At 44.3% G+C, this 16673-nt stretch overlaps 1 pseudogene across 1 annotated transcript in view; it reads left to right on the top strand.

The window, feature by feature from the left end:
* The window catches only part of LOC137427364 (uncharacterized), a 101412-nt pseudogene that overhangs the window by 35977 nt on the left and 48762 nt on the right, over positions 1–16673 (top strand). The window lies entirely within an intron of this gene.

Raw genomic sequence — 16673 nt, 5'->3', positions numbered from 1 at the left:
CTCGGCTTCCGCCGCCACGTGCGAGGCGCCGCCATTTTCGTTACCAGCTGCCACCCCCTCTTCGGCTTCCTTCACTACCAACTGTCCCTGTTGGTCCTGGGTCATTAATTCTTCTTCGACTTCATCTTCCATTACCCCCACCGGCATTTGACCGCCTTGGCCAGCCATGGTACGAATTTAATTTTGGTTTTAATACTAAATTTCGTACACTCGTAATTTCGAGTGCGTGAAGCGCACTCTAGGTCCAATTATCTCACACGCCCAGACACCAATTTGTTGCAGCCAATTTGTCCAAATTGGTGTCCAAAATGTTTTTTTCAGGGTTCAAATCCCACTCCTGACTACCAATTTGTTGCAGATCTCCCGAAGCCCGTTCCCGTTACAAAGGGGGTATTAAACCCCTTTTTTCCCCCTGGGTCTTCGTGTCCACGAGGCCGAATCGCCACTTCTGGAGCAAGCGTGAAAAAGGGTATTGGGTCAACGTCGCACGTACCTTTAACCCACGCTGCCACGAAACCGGGGACCGAACCTCGCACAAGCCACGCTTAATCGAGTATGCCCGAGCGGTATGCGTATCATGTGACTCGTGCCGTTACTTTTATGGAACCCGATTCGAGCGGTTCTAGTCATACCATGCAAGGCCAATCAATGGAAGGGACGGGAACGGTCAAATAAAAGGAATAACACAATTTATTATTATTTACAATGATTCGCAGAGACACAGAGCAGGCACTTAATCAATGTTAACTAAATCCCAGACACAGGGCCCACTCACGCACACGGGGAGAAGAAGAGAAGAAGTTTGCACGCCAAACGCGCTTTGCCGTCGGTCGCTCCGGGGCAGCTCGCCCGGCGTGGCTTTCTGGCGGTCACGGCACATATGCAGGCGAAGGCAGGCAGGAGGAAATCGCGGCTCTGTGGCCCGGCACGGGTCGTCCTCTCGAGCGCGCGATTAATACAGCACAGAGCGCAGGGCACGGGGCACAGGGCAAGTTCGTGTACAATCACGATAACCGGCAATTCAATGCAGTCATTCTGCGGTGCGTTCTCGTGCGTTCTCAAGCTCAACTCAACTCTGACTCAGGCGAACTCCGAACTCTCAACTGAACTCTCAGGGGCTCCGACTCAACTGAACTGAGAACTTGAACTCATCTCTACTCTGACTGGGGCTCCAACGCTGAACTCGTGACTCGAACTGAGAACTCATCTGAGGTGGGGGGTGGGGGGCTCGGAGCAGGGTTTTATGGCTCCGCCCCGGCCTTTCTCGAATGTTCCAAACCCCACCTCTCATCGTCGTGGTTAGCCACTCCCCTCGAGCCCTGATTGGTGGCTCGCTGCATACCGGCCACTCCCTCCTGCAGCGCCTCCCTTCGGCCTCACCAGACTTGTTCAGGCCTGCCACATGGCATGCTATCGCCAAAAGACCGCCCTACTCACGGGCCTGCTCAACGCAAAACTAACCCAGGAAAGGACTACGCTTACATTCACTAAGAAATAACTGAACTATCGCAAGGCTTCATGTTGTGGTGCGTCTACCTACGAGGGGGAATTATCCTTAATTCCAAAACTACAACAATATTATGTAACAATTGTAATGAAATTGTATCTCAGTTGAACCCAGGTGTTATGCTCTCTCCAACCACTGAGAGGCGTCTATAACAACTCGGTCCAGTCATCGCTCCGGATCACTCCTGTGACATTTAATCTGTGACAGCGTAGACTCGAATGGTGCACATATTTAGATGATCCAGGCTTGCTTGTATTGATTGATAATTGCTGGACTTCTCCTTGATTATATAATCCTGATATATTGCATGATCGTATTTTTACAGGATGTTGCCAGAGATCGAATTTTCATTCAACCTATTATTGGGACAATGTTGTGGATTTCACTTTCACTACAATATTTTAGCTCGCCTAATATTTTGCTGAATATTTTTTTCGTTTTATTATACCTAATAATTAGATTTTTAATAGTTTTTAGTTTGGTATTAAATGTATCATACTGTTTTAAAGTTTTTTATAATTTTGTTATTGATGCTGATAATATCAATACACATTTTATTTATTTTTGATTGTATTTAAATAATTATTATTATTATTTTTTATTAAGGTCAAATTCTTCAATTTCAGAAGCTGGTAATTAGTTGTTCTTGAAAATAATATTTTTAGTAGACTTTTACTCTCTTCTTTCCTCCTCAGTGCAGGGTCGATATTTAATTAATCCCTGCACGGGTTCCTGAATCGTACAGGTTTTCCCCTTCTCCCTCTCCTCCCTCTTACTCTCTTCATTGGACTTCTCCCACACCTCTCTCTCTCTCTCTTTTCACCCTTTCCTCATCCCTTGCTACCTTCTCCCAGTGTCTTGCCACTAATATCTCGAATAGACCATGCATTTCTTTTTGTTCCTCCGCAGTGCTTTCTTCCTTGTTTACCAGTACCTCTAACAGTGCCTCATATCTTTTACTAATCTCACTGGTTTCCACATTTTTATATTTTTCCTCCCTTTCCTCTTTCTCTCTTTTTCCCCTTTCCTCCATCTCCCTCTCTTCCTTAGTCCTTGAAAACAGTATTTTCAGTAGAGTTTGCATTTCTTTATTTTCCTCATCAGTGCGTTGTCGATTTATTTCCGGTAATCCCTGCAATCTTTTATTAATCTCACTGGTTTCCATATTTTTATATTTTTCCCAATCCCTCACCTTCTCCCTCGCTCTTTTCATCATTTCCTCCTCTTTCCTCCTTCTTTTTCTCCCTTTCCTCCTTCTCCTTTTCCACCTTCTCCTTTTCCTCCTTCTCCTTTTTCTCCCTTGCCTCTTTCTCCTTTTTCTCACACTCTTTCTTCACCCCTGCCATATTTTCTTCTTCAACTCCTTCCTCATCCCTTGCTACCCTTAAAGCATCCCCCCATAGAATATTATACATATATGCACCTGGATTTTGAGCTATTCTTGTATCTGTAATTATTTTTCTCATAATAGGATACCAATAGGATTTGTTGACAATTTCTAAAAGAGTTTTATCTTTCATAACTTTGAGAAGTTGATTTTTATTTTATATTTTAGTCATGTCTCTAATTGTGGGTTTAGCAATATCTGTATCGGGCCATTTCTTAATTACAAACTTTCCCTGTTTATGTTCCAATTCATAAGGAATTAAAATTTTTACCCCCTTTTCTTGTAAGTATCCCTGAATACAAAAATTTTAATTCTCTTGAAGCCTTTTTCCTGCCATTTTAATAGAAAATGTTTATGTTTTTGAAATATACATGAGATTAATATTATGACAGGTAATGCCGCCCCATCTTCCCACTACCAAATTGGTTTGTATTCCATGACTTTGTATATTTATCTCATTTCCTTCCTTCTTTGTCATATAAACTATCGCTTTGCTATCATTTTTTTTTTCTTTTCTCGAAATCGTGTATTTGGTGTTTGCAAATTGTGCTTCCACATATCTCCTTATCCCCACCAAGTGGATAATATTCTTCTTTACTAGACCGATTAAAATCATATAGGTCTTCTAAGTTTATTGAAAAAGACCAATTGTACCCTAAATCAAACATATCATACCCCTATTTATCTATTCACATATTAACTATATGTCCTTCAATATAAAATTCAATTGTAAGCAGATAGTTAGATTTAATGAGGAAAGGTGTATGAATCTGTAGAACCAGGTGTTGTGGCTGTAAATTCTACTTGTTTAACAAAACGTGCTGTAGAATATTTTGGTAAATCACCAAATCTAACTAAGTCATTGTCATCTGTGGGGCTTGGATAATTGATTAATTTATAACTATTCTTCATATTAATATTTTTTGTTATATTATATTTTTGTCATTCAGTCTGTGCCTTTGTATAATAATTTGATAAATCAATATCCAACTCTCGGCGTAATCCAAAGATAGAACCATCTTTTCCAACATGTCATTTTTAAAATGAGATTTAATATAATATCATAAAAATTTACATTGTTGTTGAGTTGTAATAATATGTATCAACATAATTGACCACAACATTTGGAATTAATGTCTTGGACTTGAAATGTTTGATAAACTCCATTCTGCAAGAAGGTAATTACTTCAAGAGGCGGTGGAAGGCTATAACTATCGGAATAAAATTTTCCCGACTATTATGAATACAAACCCAATGAGACCCATTCCCATTATTATCTTCTAAATTCATAATAATATTCTTTGTATTTTTAGACAGCTTTGTTAATTCATCTCTCATACAAATAACCACATTAACATTTTTTTGTTTTTTACAATATTTTGAAAGTTCTATATTTGACATTGTATTCTTTCCAAATTGTTTGAACCATTTATCCATTTATTTATAAGAAATATATAATCCATTACCCCTTTTAGTTAGTTTTACACCTACCTGTGCGATAGAAGAAAACCTAACTCCAACTAACAATCTCGCTTTATCAAGTCAGCTTTCAAGCTTTTCAGCAAAATCTCCAATTACACCACTTCCACTAATTTACTTCTCCAACTCCTTATTATGTCTTTCCAATTCTTTTTGAGCTTTTAGTTGTGCCTTCCTTTCGTTAGCAGTTTTTACCGCTGCTGAAATACCACCTGTCAAATCCCCCGCTGCACTTAAATCGGCAAATAAAGGAATTAGAAATGGAAGAAATCCTCCTCTTGTCTCCTTTATTGAATATTTCTTCAACATAGGTTTTGATATTTTAAATGTAAGTGAACCAGCATCATTCAAGGTTTTCACCTGCTCTCTTGTGAAAAAAAAAAAAAAAAAAAAAAAAAAAACCCGCCCCCTGTATCACCTGCTCTCTTGTGAGCAAAACATAAATTCTTATATCTCCTTTTCTCTGAATTGTTTTAACGTTAATCATACAAGGCTTTTGATTTTGAATACAAGATGTTAATTTATCACGATTGATTTGATTAACATATACATCAGTTGATAATTTACTCATTTATTTATTATGAGAAAAAATATATGTCATATTAGTCACAACACCATTATCTGTATTAATCTGCAATTCTGTTTCTCCCAAAAGCAAACAATATGCGTCAACTTCTTCACTCTCCCCTCTTTCAATGTATAGAGAAGTATCCACTCTATTAGACTTGATAGTTTCCTTTTGAGAACTCAGGTCAATTGCGTAGAGTGTATAAAGTTCTTGAAGCACAGCCATATCGAAAATGGGCTCTTGATTACCATTGCTTTCATACACCTTTTGGTAAGACTTGCAGACTTCCGCATAATCAATTTTTCCTCAATCAATTTCCAATCTACACTACCGGTCAAAAGTTTTAGAACACCTCAATTTTTCCAGTTTTCATTTAAATTTTAAAAAGTCAAGTCCAGTGAATAACCTAAAATGGTACAAGTGTAAGCAGTGAACCGCTCGAGGTATAAAAAAAAAAGTTTAGGTTAGGAAAAACGGGAAAATAATGTAATTTGCACAGTTATATTGCAAAAAAAAAAAGGCCTTCTTCAGGGAACAAGTAATGGGTTAACAACTTACAGCTGTTCTGCAGCAATGTAAGTAAATTAAGCCTTGAAAATTGATGCAAACAATTCCTACAAATGTCCCAACCTCTGCTGATTACTTGATTACAAATCTGTCTCTATAAAAGCAGTAGTGGAACAAACTGTTATTACACCCTCTGAAGCATTATTTGGACAATATTTCACTGCTGGAAGTAGTATATTTGAAACTGGAGGAAACTCTGACAGGAAGAGGTCTGGCAGACCCAAAGCCACAACAGAATCAGAAGACAAGTTTCTGAGAGTCAACAGCTTGCGTGATAGGCGGCTCACAGGACAACAGCTTCAAGCACCGCTTAACACTCGTCGAAGTAAGCAAGTCTCAGTTTCAACTGTGAAGAGAAGACTTTGAGCTGCAGGTTTGACAGGTCAAGAGGCAGTAAGAATGCCATTGCTAAGATAGCAAAATAAGAAAAAGAGACTTGCCTGGGCCATGAAGCACCGCCAGTAGACTACCGAAGACTGGAAGGAAGGTCTTATGGACCGATGAATCAAAATTTGAAATATTTGGTTCATCACGCAGGGTTTTTGTACGCCATCGAGTAGGTGAAAGGATGGTTCCTCAGTGTGTGACACCAACTGTCAAACATGGAGGAGGAAGCGTGATGGTCTGGGGCTCTTTTGCTGGTTTCAGAGTCGGCGACTTGCACAGAGTGACTGGCACCCTGAACCAAAAGGGCAACCACAGCATTTTGCAGCGCCATGCAATACCCTATGGTATACGCCTAGTTGGCCAGGAGTTCATCCTACAGCAAGATAATGACCCTAAACACACCTCCAGGCTATGTCAAAACTACCTTCGGGCGAAAGAACAAGACGGTAGGCTTCAAATGATGGAATGGCCAGCACAGTCTCCAGACTTAAACCCCATCGAGCTGGTTTGGGATGAACTGGACAGAAGGGTGAAAGCAAAGCAACCTACAAGTGCAACACATTTGTGGGAACTTCTGCAACAGTGTTGGGAAGAACTTCCCGAACAATATTTGATTTCCATTGTAGAAAGAATGCCACGAGTGTGTTCGGCGGTTATATCTGCAAAAGGTGACTACTTTGCTGAGTCAAAAATTTAAATTACATTTTGTTAAACAAAATGATTCTATGATTTCTTTATCTCCAATTGTTTATTTGTTCTATGCTTAATTTCAGAGTACATTGAGACATTAAACTGCATAAATTTCAATTAAAACTGGAAAAATGGAGGTGTTCTAAAACTTTTGACCAGTAGTGTATCTGGTGGGTAAAATGTGCCATCAAGAGAAACCCGAAATTGTTTCCCCCTTTCATTATCACTCAGCGCATTATTCTTATCAGTGCCGGCATCTCCATCTGGTTTCTTAAAAATGAGCCAAAGGTATCGTGGCTTTCCTTCCAGAACACCTAAGTTCCAAGTGTAGGTAGTGTGTTCCAGTTTAACGTGTTGACATCTTCTTTTAAGGTATGATACATTTAGCGGTTTCTTTGAGTTAAGTCTTTATTTTTATTTTTTATTTTTTTGTATACAAGATCGAGGCTCATGAAAGAGCTAACATTCATCACACAAATAGTCAAACCGACACAAAGAACACAAAATAAGGGGTTTCAACATCTATTCAACAACATCAACATCATCTATTCTATTCAACATCTCTTCCATTTTAACATTAGGAGTATCTTACTATAATTCACCAAATGTCCATCTGTCTGTCTGTCCATTCGAAGGTACCGTAAAAACTGCTGAAGCGATCGCAACGATATTTTGGGTGGGTAATCCTGGGATCTCCAGGAGTAAAATAGGCTATTTAGTTTTCCCAATCTCAGCTTTGGTCTCCAGCATTCTCAGGTTTGGACTCCCGCATAACATTCACGTTCGCATAACGTTCATTGTGACGATGTTTTCATTGTGACGATGTTGTTTTCCCAGGTGCCGAACAAACGGCTGCACCGATCGCTGCACAGCTGCACCGATCGAACTCGGTGACCTCAGACAAAGACCTTTTATAAGGACATGGGTTGAATCCCTGCTTGAGAGAATTCCAACCCCCTCGCTCCCCGCCATCACGGCCGTCTGTCCAACTTACAATCCCACGAGATATGCGGAAAGGACGACCCAAAACCAATATAAACATCATTGAACATCATTCGTATTGTTACAGATTTATGTGAATGTATGTGAATTACCATTCAGGTCTTTGCTTATCCGTGTGTAGTATATTAAGGGTTGTTGTGATTGGAGGGTCAGGAGCCCTTCTGAACAAGTGGCCGGAAACGGAAGTGACCGGAAACGGAAGAAAAAAAGACACGAGGAAGAAAAGGGACGGGTGGTATTCTTCCTCGCCCCGCTCCGACAAAAGGTGGGATCGACCTTGCGCTGCGTGGAAAAGCGGCGTTCCGAAGCCTGTCTGGCGAGAGGAATTACCGGGACGTGTACCTGCCCGGTGGAGACGTCAAGTTGACGTGGGGCCGTGCATCGACCCCGCGTCTGGCATCGTTCGCGGCACCGTCTAAACAGACGCGTGCGGGTCGCACGTTGGGGCCTAACGCACCTTGCAAGCGGCGTGGGGTTTGGCTTGCTCTACCGTACCCGCTTCGCGTGGCCACGAGGGGCTGCAGCCATGGTGCCTGGTACGATACCTGCCCGGTGGAGAAACGTCCACCCGGGGTTCGTTCAACCGCCCGAGTGCGGCGACGCCGACCAGTATCTTGGTCAGGAGGGGCCCAGAGACATTGTGAGGAGCAGAGACCGAAAGGGGGTTGTGAGTACTCACCGGGACACACATATATAAGATGGCCATCTTACTCATAGGGAAGTGCTTGTGAATTGGGAATTGTTGATGGTTGTATATGGTTGATTGCTCGGGGAAAATCTCCGTGGTTGTGTCATTGAAATTGTATGGTCATTCCCATTGAAATATATCCTTGAACGTCAGTGGTCTCTTGGGTGAAATTCATATGTATTGCGTGGCGAAAGCGCATATATAATACCGCTTTCTGGCGAAGTTCCTCTCACGGTCCGGGGGTCACCGAGACCAGGTATTCACCGAGGGGACCACGTAACAGAATTGGGGGCTCGTCCAAATTACGATTTGCGGTTTCGCAATTGGGTCTACGTCCGGGATCTAAAATTGTATAACATAATAAAATAATAATATGTTATTAATTAAAATTTATTAATTAATTATTAATTGGTAATTTTTTTTTGAGAAATTGGGGTAAAGTCTTGGGTGAAGGTTAACAGGTGTTAACGATAGACACCATGGCGTTTGTGGCACAGAACTTTGGGGTAACCCCGAGTGAGGCACAGTTCCGAGCGTTGCTAAAGTCGGACCTCTTGAAATTGGCCAAACATTTTAACTTGGAGGTCCGAACTAATTTGAGGAAGGCAGAGTTGCAGGCCACGGTGATACAATCTATGGTGGGATTAGGAACATGGGACGAGTTAGCCTGGGAGTGGCTACCCGAAGAACCAGAAGATGTTGAGCTCCGGAAACTGGAGTTGCAATTACGGAGCCAGGACGGATTAAAGAAGAAGAAAGGAAAGCAGAAAAGGAAAGAGCAGAAGAAGAAAGGAAAGCAGAAGAGAGGAGAGAAGAGAAGCAAGCAGAGGAAAGGAGAGTGGAACGAGAACTCCAGGAAAGGATGAAAACAGAGGAAAGGAAAGCAGAAGCAGAGGAGAGGAGAGCTGCAAGGGAACTCGAAGCAGAGGAGAGAAAAGCGGAAAGGGAATTAAAGGAACGTGACATGGAGCTTCAGCAAGAAATCAAATTCAAGGAGCTGGAGTTAATGAGAGAACGGGGAGAGGCACCACCCTTGCTGACGGGGTCGACACCTAACCAGAAAACCTGGGATGTGGGCAGACATGTGAGGCTGGTTCCACCGTTCAGTGAAAAAGAAGTCGCGAAATTTTTTCCACACTTTGAGAAAGTGGCTCGACAATTAAACTGGCCGGAGGAGGCCTGGACCATACTCGTGCAAAGTGTGCTGGTGGGGAAAGCTCAGGAAATTTATTCGGCGCTACCAATGGACCAATGTGCAGATTATGAGGTACTGAAGACACACATCCTCAAAGCGTATGAGTTGGTTCCGGAAGCTTACAGGCAAAAATTCAGGAATGCCAGGAAGAGGGAGAGTGAGACCCATGTGGAGTTTGCCAGAGTGAAAGAAAACATGTTTGATCGGTGGTGTGAGTCAAAAGGAGTCGGGAAAGACTTCGAGACATTGCGGGACTTGATCCTGGTGGAGGAATTCCAGCAGAGTGTCCACGAGGACATCAAAGTGTACCTGCAGGAAAAGAAGGTACCAAAGTTGTGGGACGCAGCCACCATGGCAGATGATTATGCCTTAACCCACCGAATAGGGGTCCACGAACCTAACTCCTCGCCTAGATCTCCGCAGGGGAGGTGGGGAACAGCAGGTGCGGAGAACGACCATACATGGCGGCGGCCTCGAGATGATTATGGGGACAACTATGATACCCCACCTGTTCGAAATCAGAGGGATGCGGGCCCAAGACAAACTTATAGTTCGGGGGGCCCGAGGCAGACCACGAGTTTTTCCTCCGGGCCTACTTGCGCTTTTTGCAAGAAACCTGGACACTTGATGTCCAGTTGTTACCGCATGAAAAGCGAAGACCCAGAGCGGAGTCCGACTACTACGACTCCAAACGCAATGGCCATTGTGAGAAATCGCCATCAAAAGGGTTACCAACCATTTATTTCAGAGGGGTTTGTGTCACGGGATGGAGCCTCGACTAACCGGAAACCGGTTAGGATATTGAGGGACACAGGGGCACATCAATCTTTAATGCTTGAAGGCATTTTGCCATGGTCCGAGGAGACGGCAACGGGGGATAGTGTTCGTTTACAGGGGATCGGGGGCGGTGTTAGTGCTCCCCTTCATGTCATCCATTTGGAGTCCGATTTGGTGTCAGGACCGGTCACCGTCGGTTTACAAGCCACGCTTCCTGTAGAGGGTGTATCTGTGGTTATCGGGAATGATTTGGCCGGGGGGCAAGTTTATGGTAACCTGAGGGTTGGTAAAGAGCCCAGCAGGGAAAATAACGCCACACCAGCTCGGGATGGCGACAAAAGTGCCAAGTTATTTGTAGGGGGACTGAACTTCAAAACAGAGGAAGAAGTTCTGACCTCTGTCTTCAACAGATATGGGCCGCTGGTGGAAGTGCGGTTGGTAAGAGACTGGGAAACGCAACAGTCAAGAGGGTTCGGCTTTGTCACGTTTGCCAGCACAAAAGACGCCAGAGAGGCAGAGAAGAATTGGAATGGCAAGGATTTGGAGGGTCGGACCATAACAGTAGGGAAGGCATTTCGTAGACGTCGAGAGGTCTACAGGAGAGGACAACTGGGCGGTAGTTTTGGTGGTGGCCGCAATCAATATTATTATGGAGGCTCCCTGAGTTACGGCCGCTCCCGAAGGAAGGATTGGCAAAGTAGTGGCCGAGAAGGAGACCGCTATTCCTGGGACTACAGGGACAAGTGGTCCCACCCTAAGTATTGGGGAAGTTCTGAGAAGTTGAAGCACTGAATGTGGCGGAGCCGCCGAGCCAAGATTCCTACACGGATTAACCGTGAACGTCGTTCCTAAAGGCGTCCATGTAGTGAACTTTCATGCACGGACTAACCGTGAACTCCACGTTCCTCAAGGCGCCCATGTAGAGAACTTTCCTGCACGGACTAACCGTGAACTCCACGTTCCTAAAGGCATCCATGTAGTGAATACTCGGCTTGGCCTCCCGGAAAAAGTGCTATCGAGTGGCTTAACTTTGGATCTTTGATCAACCCCTTAACCTTCATTCACAAGAAACTGACGGTCCAAGTCAGAGGGTCATGAGATGGAGTTTGATTTGGCAGGGACAATGTCGTTGCTGGTGCTTAGTCCAGAGTGAGTAATCTGGAGGGGTTGTGGTGAAATGTTGGTTGCTTTATTTTTAAGTGATAACTGTGCCCGGGGGGAACTGATAATGTGGGGGGGTTGAGTTATCTGGTTTGTTTCTCCAAATTGGCCGGCAAAGAAAGTTTTCGCTGGGTTCAAACTTTCTTTCTTGAAGGGGGGGAGTGTTACAGATTTATGTGAATGTATGTGAATTACCATTCAGGTCTTTGCTTATCCGTGTGTAGTATATTAAGGGTTGTTGTGATTGGAGGGTCAGGAGCCCTTCTGAACAAGTGGCCGGAAACGGAAGTGACCGGAAACGGAAGAAAAAAAGACACGAGGAAGAAAAGGGACGGGTGGTATTCTTCCTCGCCCCGCTCCGACAAAAGGTGGGATCGACCTTGCGCTGCGTGGAAAAGCGGCGTTCCGAAGCCTGTCTGGCGAGAGGAATTACCGGGACGTGTACCTGCCCGGTGGAGACGTCAAGTTGACGTGGGGCCGTGCATCGACCCCGCGTCTGGCATCGTTCGCGGCACCGTCTAAACAGACGCGTGCGGGTCGCACGTTGGGGCCTAACGCACCTTGCAAGCGGCGTGGGGTTTGGCTTGCTCTACCGTACCCGCTTCGCGTGGCCACGAGGGGCTGCAGCCACGGTGCCTGGTACGATACCTGCCCGGTGGAGAAACGTCCACCCGGGGTTCGTTCAACCGCCCGAGTGCGGCGACGCCGACCAGTATCTTGGTCAGGAGGGGCCCAGAGACATTGTGAGGAGCAGAGACCGAAAGGGGGTTGTGAGTACTCACCGGGACACACATATATAAGATGGCCATCTTACTCATAGGGAAGTGCTTGTGAATTGGGAATTGTTGATGGTTGTATATGGTTGATTGCTCATGGAAAATCTCCGTGGTTGTGTCATTGAAATTGTATGGTCATTCCCATTGAAATATATCCTTGAACGTCAGTGGTCTCTTGGGTGAAATTCATATGTATTGCGTGGCGAAAGCGCATATATAATACCGCTTTCTGGCGAAGTTCCTCTCACGGTCCGGGGGTCACCGAGACCAGGTATTCACCGAGGGGACCACGTAACAGTATATAAACATCATTAAACATCATTCGTATATAAACATCATTAAAAGTAAATAATGACCTCGGCCAAAGTTCAAACGACATTTAATCTCCACATGAGAGAATTCCACATAGCTATTTGGACGGTGAATACGCTAACAAATCGCTGTTTCCATCGATCTTGCCAAGGCCGTGACAGCTATTGGCTCAAAATCCTTTTAACTGTTGATTTGGTAGTTTTTACAATGAAGGAAACATTAACAATGTTGTTAAAAGTTTATTTTGTGATTAATTTGAGTTATGTTGTTTGGAATGAAAAAAGAGATATCGAGTTCAAGTGAATGACGACATGCCGTGATGGTTTCTACTTTCTGAACGTGAACTTGGTGGATCGCCATATGCAGATTTGCCACGGTCCCACAATCGATGTTTCTATACGTGAACGTACCCGTTTGTTTGCGAACGAGTATGTTTTTCATGGAAGTCCTTCACGAACTTGCTGTCCATGTCTGACGTGTGACTGAAGGTGCCACAGGAATGTGGAATTTATTGGTTTCATGCTTTAGCATTCACCGTATCTGCATTGCCTCTTTGCTTCTGGCCTCCCACCCGTGCATAGCACGGGTATCTCCCTCGTATTCATGAATATACCAACACATTTCATTAATAACAAATTTATTATTATCACCAAAAGCACGAGCAGCCCCAAAAAGCAATCTATTTACATTATCATTCCTTTGTAGTTGAAATCTAATTTTAAGTCCATACAAAACTTTATCATAATCACAAAATCCAAATATACCTTTAAGGGGTACTGCTATGGTAAAACTATTCTCTGCTTTTATTTCATCATTATACATTGACTTTCTTTGATTATAACTGGGGTCTGCGGTTGTTCCCATGGACATATCAGGAATAAAACCTTCAACAGCTCCCTTTTTTTTTTCTTTTTTTTTTCTTGTGTACAGAGTCGAGGCTCGTGAAAGAGCTAACATTTGTCAAACAAACAAATCAAACAAACAAACAAACCAAGTATATAAAAAGGGGAGCGGTCGACAAGATGGGGAGAGAAGGGGAGAAAGCACACAAACACAACATTTGAGAGCAGGGACATCGGGAGATGTTTTTGGAGGGAGAGGGCCTGGGGGGAGGCAGGATAGGTATAAACCGCAAGGACACCAAGGACTTCCAGGAAAGAAGTCAAAAGTCACCTCAAAAAAGTGGATTTGGGGTGAAATTAGCGGGGGTAGAAAAGATCAAGGTTTTGGATTGGGGAAGATAAGAGATGGTGGTGAACAGCCGTTTTAAAGACTTGGAGGGAGGAGTGGGATTGAAGAGAGTGAGGGAGTTTGTTCCAGAGGCGGGAGAAAAGAGGAATGAAGGAGTGAAGGTGAGCAGAGAGTCTTGATTTTGGCAGTTTAACCATTAGAGGGTTGCAGGCAGATCTTGTGCGACCTGCAGGAATATTTGGGGGACAGAGCCCAGAGAGAGCTGGGGAGCAAGGCCGGAGAGGAGTCGGTAGAAGACAGAAAGACCACCAACCTGCCTGCGGTGATTAAGTGAAAGGCCCTCGGAGATAGCGTCATCGCGGGAGATTCCAATGATTCTGAACGCTTTGGTTTCAACAACGTGAAGACGAGCTAGGTGTGAGGCAAGAGCACCAGCCCAGAGGAGAGAGCAGTACTCCATTGAGCTGCGGATGAAAGCCTTGTATGTGGTGAGGAGCTCAGGTGTGCCAAGGAAGGATTTCGCACGATGTAGGATGCCCAGTCGGCGACTGGCTTTGGAGGCCAGCTTGGAAATGTGGTTTTCCCAGGAAAGATCATGGCAGATAGTGAGATCCAAAAGCTTGAGTGACAGAACTTCTTGGAGAGGATTATTCAGAAAGTAGATGGGAGGGTTGTCCAGTCGGTCTTTTCGGAGAGACATCGTAAGAGTGTGAGATTTGTCAGGATTGAAAGACATGTTCCACTTGTTTGCCCAGTCTGTGATTTTGTCCAGGTCTGCAGAGAGTGAGGAGGCTGCAGACTGCTGATCTGAGGGATGAGGAATGGAGCGGCAGAGAGTGGAGTCATCAGCAAAGAGATAGAGAGGATTTTCAAGAGTTAGAGAGATCATTGATATATATATAAAAATAACCACCTTTAGAGGCCATTTTTCCCTGCAAAGCAGGGGTTGGCCTTTTTCGGGGACCGTGGTTGTTGTTGTTTTTGGGTCCCCTTTTTGAAGCAATGTTTTACGGCCGGATGTCCTTCCTGACGCCAACCCTTTTTTCCACCTTTTTAAGCCACACAGGGAATTACCAGTGAACTGGTACTCAATTTGCCGACCTCGGAAGGATGACAGGCTGAGTCAACCCCCTGGCGTTAATTCAGCGATCGACCGGGATTCGAACCCAGGATCCTAGGATCCTAAGCCGGCACCCTAGCCGCTCGCCCAACACCAGGTTGATGAAGACCAGAAAAAGCACAGGGCCCAGAACACTGCCTTGAGGAACTCCAGCCTGAACAGGAAGAGGAGATGAGAGAAACCCATTCAGGGCCACACGTTGACGACGACTAGAGAGGAAGTCCGCCAGCCATGCGTGGAGATTTCCATGGATACCAAAGGAGGAGAGTTTGGTGAGCAGAGCGGGGTGCCAGACCGTATCGAAGGCACGTGATATGTCGAGGGAGACAGCTCTAATTTCCTGTTTGGCATTGAGGCCCTCAATAGTTTTTGGACCTCATTGAGGACCTCAACTCAACAGCTCCCTTACCCATTCTATCACTAAACAAATATAGTGTAAATTTTATCATTTCAGATGTAGCAGAGACATAATCAACCGCTTCAACCTCTTGTGTTCCAATATACAAACGGACACAATCAAACATTTTCCAGAAGAAATCATTCACGAGTGCAGCATCAGTATTATTCGCAGCCTTAGTGAATTTATATTTACACAACAAGAAACTATCAGCGAGATTCAGGTAAGTTTGTTGATTATTTATTTCAAAACTTTTTGTTCCGTTTGAATTCCAGTCTGTTCCTGTTACAGTATTTACCTTATAATAATCTTCATTTTTAGTAGTTTGAAATGATAATCGTATCATCCAAATCATGGAAACTCTCAATTGCTTCCATACTTTTTTATTTAGCAATATAAATATTTAAAACTTTTGAAACCCTGACCCAATGTTTTTTCTTCTCGTTCTTGTGGAGATGTCCCGGTGTGTACCCCAGTTTAGAATAGGTACACCGTATCCCTGCGTGTCGTAAGAGGTGACTAAAAAGGGTTGGCATCAGGAAGGGCATCCGGCCATAAAACATTGCCTCAAAAAGGGAACCATGACAATTACAACTACATATGGGCAGCGTACAGCCCGAAGTACCCCGTGGGGGACCCCACACCCTCTCCTCAAAAATCAAGGTGGGGAACCTGATCGAAGCAAGGGTGGAAAGCACTCCATTTATGATGACGAAATGTCTGATGCCCCACGTGGAGATCGGTTTCTGAGGTTTGGGACATGGAATGTAGGGACAATGACAGGGAGATCTGGAGAAGTGGTGGAAGTATTGGTCAGAAGAAGAGTGGACATATGTTGTGTGCAGGAGACGAGATTGAAGGGAAGTGGTGTGAGAATGGTGAAGGGTAGGCAGGGACAGAAATACAAGTTTGTGTAGCAAGGGTGCCTGGAAGGCGTGCATGGTGTTGGTGTCCTGTTTTCTGAGGAGTTTGTAGACAGTGTGGTGAGTGTGGTGAGTGTGACGAGAGTGAGTGAAAGGTTGATGATGGTGAAAATGATGATTGGAAAGCTCTTGGTGAACATCATCTTGGGATATGCTCCGCAGGTCGGTCGGAGCGATGAAGAAAAGGACAAGTTCTGGTGTGCAATAGAGAAGCTGATGGAAAACGTGAAAGATGAGGAAGTCGTTGTAGGAGGAGACCTAAATGGACATGTGGGAAGGAGTACAGCCAATTTTGAGGGAGTTCATGGGGGTTACGGATATGGTGTGAGGAATGGAGAAGGTGAAAGGATTTTGGAGTTTACTGATGGAACTGATTTGTTGATTTGTAATACTCAGTTCCAGAAAGAGGATAATAAGCTTGTTGCATTCACGTCAGGTGGGTCGACGACAACTGTTGACTACCTGACGGTGCGTAGGCAAGATAGGGGGCACCTCCGGGACACAAAGGTGATCCCGGGGGAGGAAGCTGTTTCACAGCACCACTTG

This window comes from Myxine glutinosa, chromosome 5 (assembly GCF_964187855.1).
Source record: "Myxine glutinosa chromosome 5, kmMyxGlut1.1, whole genome shotgun sequence".
Taxonomy (NCBI): Eukaryota; Metazoa; Chordata; class Myxini; order Myxiniformes; family Myxinidae; genus Myxine; species Myxine glutinosa.
The sequence above is the reverse complement of the archived record's forward strand: the minus strand, read 5'-3'. Positions and strand labels throughout refer to the sequence as shown.